Source organism: Strix uralensis, chromosome 1 (assembly GCF_047716275.1).
Source record: "Strix uralensis isolate ZFMK-TIS-50842 chromosome 1, bStrUra1, whole genome shotgun sequence".
Lineage (NCBI taxonomy): Eukaryota > Metazoa > Chordata > Aves > Strigiformes > Strigidae > Strix > Strix uralensis.
The window spans coordinates 73,330,053-73,339,073 of record NC_133972.1 but is presented as its reverse complement, the minus strand read 5'-3'; the positions used below and the strand labels follow the sequence as shown (position 1 = coordinate 73,339,073).

At 46.9% G+C, this 9,021-nt stretch overlaps 1 long non-coding RNA gene across 1 annotated transcript in view; it reads left to right on the top strand.

Annotated features, from left to right (window-relative positions):
• Positions 1 to 7,935: 7,935 nt before the first annotated feature.
• The window catches only part of LOC141944337 (uncharacterized), a 261,208-nt gene continuing 260,122 nt past the window's right edge, over positions 7,936 to 9,021 (top strand). Inside the window, exon 1 of the long non-coding RNA XR_012629233.1 lies at positions 7,936 to 8,340. This is a non-coding gene — a long non-coding RNA (uncharacterized LOC141944337). The remainder of the gene's footprint in view (positions 8,341 to 9,021) is intronic.

Genomic DNA, 9,021 nt, shown 5'->3' with positions numbered 1-9,021 from the left:
CTTAGGGGGTGACCTTGATATTTCTTGCAAAAACAAATTATACTCCGTTGTCCTTCACAATGGCAGGTATATGTCTGCATTTTTGCCATACCTATTTCTGTGTGAAAAGGGTCAAACTCATAAGACCTAAAGATATAGGAGGTCAGTATTCACACAGGCCAAAATCAAAGCAGGGAGGCTGGGCTGGCTTGCTGGATCTGTGGCCAGGAAAACGTGCTATTGTGCAGAGTGAAAAAAACCCCAGTTGTGCTGGTGTGGGCTGAATTTGCAGGGCAGCCCCCATGGTGGCCCTGGCATCCTGGTGCTTGGAGGAGACTTTGACTGCTTGCACGACCTCTGACAGGATGGTGGAGAAAAGTCTGTCCTTCATCCTCTTCCCTTTCCTCCGCTGCTCGCTTGCTCCCTCATTCATCTGGTGCTTTTCCGAGCCCTCTGGGTGCCCTGGTCCTTGCTGGCACCTGAGGATACCCAGAGCCAGAAGGAGAGGAGGAGCTTTGCTCTCTCTGGGTTGATTCTTTCGCCTCTCCCTTCGTGCGTGCGGGGGAAGCATGTGCTGTGTTGTAGACTGATTTTTTTAAAATTTTTCTTTTTCTTTGAGGGCTGCAGACTGTGTAACCGCACCCATGCCGCATGAAGCAGAAGTGCATGTTTTCAGAGGACTGCCTACAGCCACAGAGATGGGGAAGTCCCAAATTAGATTTTGGGCCAGCTGCCAAAACCCTATTATCTGTCTGTCTATCTGTCCGGTCATATTACGAAGGCAAAAAGATGTATTATTAAGCTACAAACAAGTATTTCATATGGTAATAAGGTGCACAAAGCCCTGTTAAGCCAGGTCAAGATTGTAAGTAGGACTCAAATGCTTTTCCTGGCATTGTCCTGTATATTCTCTATATGAGGGAATTCAAGACAAGGATTTTACAGTCTCTATGCTCAAACAGATTTATGAACCAAAGAGATCATACTGACTATGATTCTAGTCCAGCACCTTTGTCAGTACTCTGGGGTGATTTCTTAAAAGAAGTGATGAGCTAGAAAGGCTGATGTTTTCAATATAAGCCAGAGAGGAGGATAATTAATTAAATCAGTTGAAAAGCAACTAGAAATAACTTGAACAGGTGAGAAGAATGGATATTATCAAACAATATATTCAGAACGTTAGTCTGAAATGTTCAAAACAAACTGCCATATTTTTCTAACAATTTTGAAGGTATATGTACATTAGATAATCTTTACACAGCATCTCATTTTTGTAGCAATATTTAGACTTAATATGTCTGAAATAGACCAAAATTTTCAGGAAGGAAGAAGTCTAAGTTAATGTTTTAAAATTTTAGGGAAGAAGAAAGTAAGGCTGAAACCAGAACTCCCCAAACTTAGTCTTATTTTATAATAATAAAAATTGACTATAATAATCTTCTATTTGAGTAGTACTCATAACTGTGTATAGAGTAAATGGGAACAAGAATACAGAAAAGTAATTTTTTTGCCCCTGTCTATTAAGAATAACATAAAATGGGCCCGTTCATTTGTTCAGCTTGCAATGGAGCTTTCATTCTTCATAATATAAATTTTCATTTAGGAGGAGTAGCGACTGCAATAACAACCATATACAAACATATTGCTGAACTAAAACCTTCTTTGAATTTGTTTGGGAATTATCTATTTCTCTAGGGATTCTTGTACGAGACCTGTTAGAATAACCATAGACTCTGGAGGGAAAAGTGGCAGAAACACTTAAAATGGAACCAGGTCTGTGTCAAGTTACTGATTTGCCAAGTAAAAAGGGTGGATTGAATGGGACCAAGAAAAAAAAAAAAAAAAAAAAAAGGCAAGATAGAAAGGGAGGTGACAAATAGGCTCTGGTGTACATATCTAAAAAAAAAGAAGTTACGTTAAAGGGGTCTCTGAGCTAAGACTGTCCTTGGTTTGACCAAGATGGACACTTGATGGAAAAGAAGATCAGAGAAGATTTCACTACCCTTTTTTTTGTCTTAGGAGAAAACAGAAGGAAAATGCAGGTAGTTGAGAATCAATTACAAATTGTATTTTATTTCTCTAGAGTACAGATGTTGTGAACAACCTTTAGGTGATTCAAAAGACTGCAATGCTTGAAAGCTCATGTTTTTCTACGTAGTTTGGGATTTAGGTTTGGTTTTGGTTGATTTGTTTGTTTGTTTTTGTAAGCAAATGTTTCCAATATATGCATTTCCAAAATAAACATTCTATGAATTTGCTGGTTGCGTGTCTCCAGACAAGAATACATCCATGCCAAAACAATTCTTTCATTTGCAGGCTTGTCTGTCTTGGTCTTTACGTTTACAGGAGTGGATTGACATAATGATTTGATTCATACTTCTACAAAAGAGAGTAATGGTGAAATCAGCCTCTGCATATAGAAGAATAAAACAGAAAGAGAAGCAAAAAGTTGCCAGGACAGCAAAACCCAGAAGGTGCCCTGAATTATCTGCTAAAAGACCACCTTTTGCCAGTCTTCTGCTGTATTGCCCATCTTCCTATACAAGGCAACATCCAAAAGCTCATGAGCAAGTCAAAACGTTCAGATGCTCTTGGAAGATGAGTGGTAGTTCACTTCTCAGGGAAGCGGGCTCAAACAACACTAAATAACTTTTTGTGCAGTCTTTTCTCACAGTAAAAGCAAAGACAGTTACTGTAGCTGATGTATGCTGACTTTTCTGTGAGTTCCCTCTTTGAAGTTTGGCATCCCCTGTGGCATTTATTAAAACAGAAAAACAATCCTCCTCTACTGGGGCGCTCTGTGGTAGTGGTCTAGTGGATCTCGCACAATCTGAATTTCTTCTACACAGCCAGGAACAAAGATCAGAAGGGATCGTATGTGTCTTCAAATCCAGCCTCTTGAAAACCTCAGGTAAATGGCCACCGGCTGTTTAGTCTGGAGAAGTCTGCAGGTGATGTGCTTTTGGACTCCCCCCCCCATTTCCAGCATAACAAAACTTATAGAGGAGGTCAAAAAGCCACATGTAGGATGAATAATGGGAGTGAGACGTAATCAGCACCCCAGTTCTCCGCTGCAGGCTGGGCTGGCCTTCGCGTTGATCTGCGTAGTAGGTGCTTACAGCATCTGCATGAAATTCTGGGCTTTGGGGGTGCCAGTCTTCACATCACCGCTATGGCACTGACATGTGCTTCAAAATGGCCTTCACAGCTGGTGAACTTCAAGCAATTGTATGTTTTCTTGGTAAATGTAATGGAACCTAAACAAGTTAAATTAACAAGTAATCCCTCAAAGAGATTAAAACAATCCTGTAAGTGCATTATCTCTGCAGGAAGGTTTCCTGCCCTGTGCAGCCAGTCTTGCTTTCAGGCCCCCATTTATAAAATTAGCTGTACGCTAATTTAATGTGGTGGCGAGACATGAAATACATTTTAAAAAGTAACTAGAAGCTAAAGCCAAACAAATTTTGTTTTAAAGTGAAGTACAGCTTTTGTTGTTCTTTTTAACGGCAAGGGTTATAGATGACTTAGTTTTTAAGGGAAGTGGTTGACTGTGTATCACAGAATGTTTTAGCAAAATGGAAAACCTTTCTGGACGTTAGACTACAGAAGAATAAGGCCAACCAGGATAAATACAGGTGAAACTGGATTACATTTTCTGTCCAGTTTGACCTTTTATATGAAGATTTAATGACCTTTTCTGATCTTAAAAGTCCTGAATTTCTGTCTAGAGTGAATTTCACAGAAGCCTTTCCTCAAAGAGGCTTGGGAAGCAGAATAAAAGTCACATGGAGACAGAAAGAGATCAGATATTAAGACTGAAAGAATTAAGAAGAATGTGGTTGTGCAGTGGGGGAATCAGGGATTTAAAAACTAAACACAGATAGTTTAGGCCACTTGTCCCCATTATTTGTGAGCCAGAAGAGACTAGGTCACTGCCATTTGGAAATGTTTAAATGTTGGCACTCTGTGGGCAATTTCTTCACTGTTGTGGCTTTCTTCAAACCGGACATCAGTATGTGGAGCTGTCGGTAGATCTGCACTCACACCCCTTCTACAGCCACAGTGAAACCTAAATAAAGGCGAAAAGAAGAATTAAAGATGAACGAATGTTGTATTAGAATCATTATTCTTATCCTTAGTTCTCTTTGAGTTTAATCCTGTCAGCCTTTCCACTATTTTTTAAGGGACAAATGTCAGGCAAAATGGAATGTTGTGATCTGGGTTATTCTGTTTGCCCTTTTTTCATATTGGCACAACACTGGCAATAGATTCCTATAATTTCCATGACATTCCAGGATTTATTAAACTGAACATCACTGTGACATAAAGTACCAAGTATTATCTGATGCTAGGGTGCAAGGCATCTGGGGCTAAGGATTTAATATTTATTGGAGCTAGGTGCTGCCCAAAGGCAAAAGAGTAGGTCATGATCTGTGTGAAGAATTTATGTTTCCACTTATAGAACCCAGGTATCATTATTAGTACATTTTGTTTCATAATTAAAAATGTTACTATATCTGCTGAGAGGTGTATGAGCATTGTTAGAAGATATTTCATTCCTCACTTACTGTTAAATTATTTGAATTCCATCCATTCCAGATGTGGATTTTTCTGTAATGTTTTTGACTTTTGCAAATAATTTTCTACACTATACAAGTACTATTTCATGTTAATTATAATAAATTACTTCCTTTTTCTTGCTTCTTATGTTTTCATTTTTACTGTTTAATGTTTGTCTTTACCTGGCCAATGAACCACAAAGGGATTTTAACCAAATTTTATTGTCTTGACTGCAGATGGCCTTTTATCCATCAATTAAACTCTTATAGAAGACACAGTAACTTTTGTTAAACTGTTTGTGATATTTTTGCCCTTTTGATCAATTTTGCTGATTTTTCTCATCCTCGCTCAGTTAGCTCTTCAGCTACGTATTACAAGCTATGACTGTCTTCCGTTTGTGTCTAATGAATGTAATCAGGTCACGATTGTGGGACCCTAGGCAATTGGTGGCCTCTGGTCCAACGATTAGTTAATCTATCGCTCGTAATGAAGTAATAAGGTAGAGACATACCTTGTTTAAATATAGTTTGTACTAGAGAATTACAAGATATGATTATTTTTTTTAGACACTTTTGGCGTCAAACTTCCAAGGGCAGGAGGAGAAGTGAACATGGGTGATCCTGTTTACCTGCCCCCACTCCAACTCAGCTGGCAGGCCATGGGGCAGCTCACCATCCTCACAAATTCTCAGCAAGCGATACCTTTATGCAAAGTGTCTTGGATGTCCCCCAAAACCAACCCCCCATGAAACCAGGAGCTATTTGTACAATTTGTGCTTTTCCAGAAAATGCTGCTAAGAGTAGTCCTTTATAAGATGTTTGCTGATTGTGCCACAAATGCACAGCCTTCTGCTGGATTTGGGGCCGTCTGGGAAAGAGACCTGGCAAAAAACTATATATGCGTTAGCAGAAGAGTACATGTTGGTTGGGCATCAATGTGCATTACTGAAAGAGTGCATGTGAACAGCAGAGAAAATAAGGATGGAAGTAATGAAAGGGCTATGGTGCAGTCAACATTTTTCTTCCCCCCATGAAACAGAAGGATTAAGAAAACAAAAGCGAGGAGGTGGAAAAAGAAAGGAGGTGGTAAAAGAAAGATGGATAAACCAGCCATGGAAATAGTGTAGATGGAAAGAAAAGAAATCTAGGCTTGGTGAAAAAGTCAGAAATGGAGGGAAAGGAGAAACAGCCTGTAGAAAATAATTCAGGACGAAATTGTAGAAGTATTATGATAGTTGCTCCAGGGCACACAATGCAGAAGGGCAGAAGGAAGTGAAAGGAAGGCTAGAGAAGAATGACTATAAGGAGGCATTTCACACGCCTGGTGTTATACTCTGTTATGTATTACCATTTCACCTCAGAATTCTAGAATGAAAAACAGCAAAGTGCGTTGCAGCAGAATGTAGGAAGACAACATTTGAGAGCAACATACATCGCATGCAGTGATGGAAGATCTGGGTGCAGTTTCTCTGGGGCAGGAGGATAAAAAGGTTGATTGTAGGTGGGGAGTTAAAAAACGTTTTGAAGAACAAGACTGTGAGGCTGACAGCATTGGGTAGGAGGGAATAGTTTGAATGAACCTCAAAACTAGGGAAGATGGGCAGGGGGAAAGGAGCTGGAAGAAGGACAAGTTGCATTGCTACCATGAAATTCATGCTAGCATGAACTGAAGGGAAATAGGAAGGGACGTAGGTGAGCAGGGGCAGTAGGAGGTGGCAACAGGACAACAAAGGCTAAATACGGTGCCCTTCCCATCCTGTTTTTCCTTCTTCTAAAAAAACACATCTCAGGATCATCCTCTGTTTTCTGACTTTGAAAAACTAGCCCTACCATGTCGGGTGTGGGCTGCTATTAATTACCAAGTCTTGGTAACTTCTTCACGGTTTCTTTTGTTTTTTAAGAGGGGAGGGAAAAAAAAAAAAAAAGCAAGCTGCAATTGGGGCATCTTTCAGGCCTGGTCAGCCTGCTCCAGCAGGGCCTGAGGGAGGACTGGGGGCTCTGGGAGGGGGACAGCACCCGAGCCGGTGCCGGCACATGCACCGTCCACCCCCACCCACCGGGCACACGCACGCACCGTGCGCACAGTCGCCTCACACACACCACGCACACGTGCTGTGCACGCCCGCACTGCACACACGCACCAGCACCCTCAACGTACACACACACACACACACGTGCAGACAAAGGGCGGCAGATCCGTGCCCACCCTCTCCCCCCCCCCCCGCGCTCCCGCCCTGCCGGCAGCCCCGGCCCTGCCGCCCCGACGTGGGGGTCCCGCTCCGGGCGGGGCCGCCCCGCTTCCCCCTGCCCTTCCCCGAGCGCGGGGCCGGGGCGCCGGGATGAGGGGTGGGCACCAGAAAGTTATGTACCGGGGCGGAGGGGCCGCTCCCCCGCGCCTTTGTTCCGCGCCGGGGAGCGGACCCTTGGCGGGGCCGAGGCGGGCGCGCACGCACTCGCACCCACTCGCGCCCACGCCCCGGCCCGCAGCAGGAGCCTGTCCCGCGGCCCCGCCGTCGCCACAGGGCCGGGGGGTGGGAAGGAGGAGGAGGAGGACTGAGGCGGAAGGTGTCTCTCCAGCCTGCCTCCCTCCCTCCCTCCAAGGTGAGTTGCCGCTCTGCTCCGCGCTTCTTTTGTCTCGGTGCGAGGCCGCCGCGCACCCCCGCCCCGCCCCGCCAAACTTTCGGCGGGGACCTCGGCGCCCCGACGGCCGCCGCGGGCTGGGGCCGGGGCCGGTGCCGGTGCCGGGCAGGGTGCGGGGGCAGCCGCGGTTTCCGCCCGGGGCCGCGCCGTGGCGGCGGGCGTCCCCGTGGGGCGGCCGGAGGGCAGGTGAAGGGGCCGCGGGGCCGCGGGCGGCCGCTCCTTCCCCGTTGGTTTCTCTGGGGCGGATGCGGTCGGGCCCGTCTTTGCGCTTTACGCAACAGGTAGGGATGCCAGGGGCTGGCCGCAGCGGGGTGGCACGGAGCCGCGGGCAGGAGCTTTCGGGGGGCTTTTTTCTTACGGTCTCTGGAAAAGCGCAAAGGGGAGGGGGAGGAGAAGCAACAGTCTTCCCAAATTCCTCTGAAGTTGTTTATTTATGTACTTCCCGTGTCCGTGCAAAAAGGGTTCGTTTCGCAACTCCGGAGGTTTTTTTTTGTTTTGTTTTTTGTTTTTCTTTTTTTCTTTCTTTTAAACTTACTTTTCTTTATGTCCTGCGTTTGCCCGTCTCGTTCCGGGAGATCAAACTGACCGAAACCAGATACCCAGAGGCTTGTCCTCACTGACAGTCGGGGGAATCCAAACAAAGAGGTGCATCTACCGGAAATAATGATTTGAGAGATGTTTCTCTCCCTTTCCACCCCCTACTCCCCCCCCCCCCCCCGCCTTGAATTAAATTGTGGTGTTTTTTTTTTTTTTTTCTGGGAGGTTCAGTTCGAGGGAAGTTTTGCGCAGGCGACGGGGTCGGGGCTGAGGAGGGATGGAGAAGACGGAAAGTTGCGGGGGAGGGGGGGGGGCGGGAGGCGGGGGGCGAGGGCAGTGAGGGACCCCGGCTGCGCCCGGGCCGCGGGGGGAGCGGGGGCGCGGGGGACCTGCCGCCGCTGCCGGCTCTTTGTCTGCTCGGGCAACTTGAACAAAAGGAGAAACTCGGATGAACTCTCCATCTCTCCCTCTCCTCTCCTCTCGTCTCCCGGGTTATCTCATCTTCGGCAACTTTATCCGGAGAGATTTACTCAACTTTCTCCGAGCTCTCCCGCCGCTTAAAAGCAAACAGCCCCGCGGTAGGCTCGTAAGGAAATCTGGTTTCACAGTTTAAAGAAAGGAGAAGGTACGTTTGGACTTCGGGTGTATTGTTCTTTCTCGGCTGCCTCGTCGCGGCCCCCCCGTCCCCCCCCGCCCCGCAAGCTGCGCTCTGGGCTGGCAGTGCGCAGAGGAGGCGGCTGCGGGCCAGCCCAGCCCTTTCTTTGTACTTTTCGGGAGCACATGCAGGTATTTTTGGGGAGGGTAAGGCAGTCATTCTGCCCTAGCTCCGGTAATGCAGGCGGGGGGCACTGCTTGGGGGGGGGGGGGGGGTCTTGCCTCCTCCTTGTGCCTGCTTTGTATTTTGTTGTACTGGTTTAATTTATTGGGGGGGGGGGGCGGGGAGGGAAGTAGGCTCAGAGAGCTTTCTGGGTCGGGCTGTGTTTTTAAGAGTTGGGACAGAGGGAAGCTGAAGACGGGGAAAACTTATTGGGATTGTAGGGAGTCCTGGGGGCCCTGGCCAAGGAGTGGGGGCTGTGGGGCTGGGCAGGGCAGCGTGCAACAGGGGCAACGTGGGGGCTCCGCTGGGTGCCAGCCTGGGCCGGGGACACCACAGAGGGTCCCACTGCTGCTGTGGGACCATCCCAGGGAAGCAAGGTGCGCAGAAGTGCGGAGGGACAATTTGGGGGGGGGGGGGTGACGGGGGGGGGGACACGACACACACCAGAGGGAGGACTTTGTTCTTCCGTTTGCATTGGTCATAGCGGAG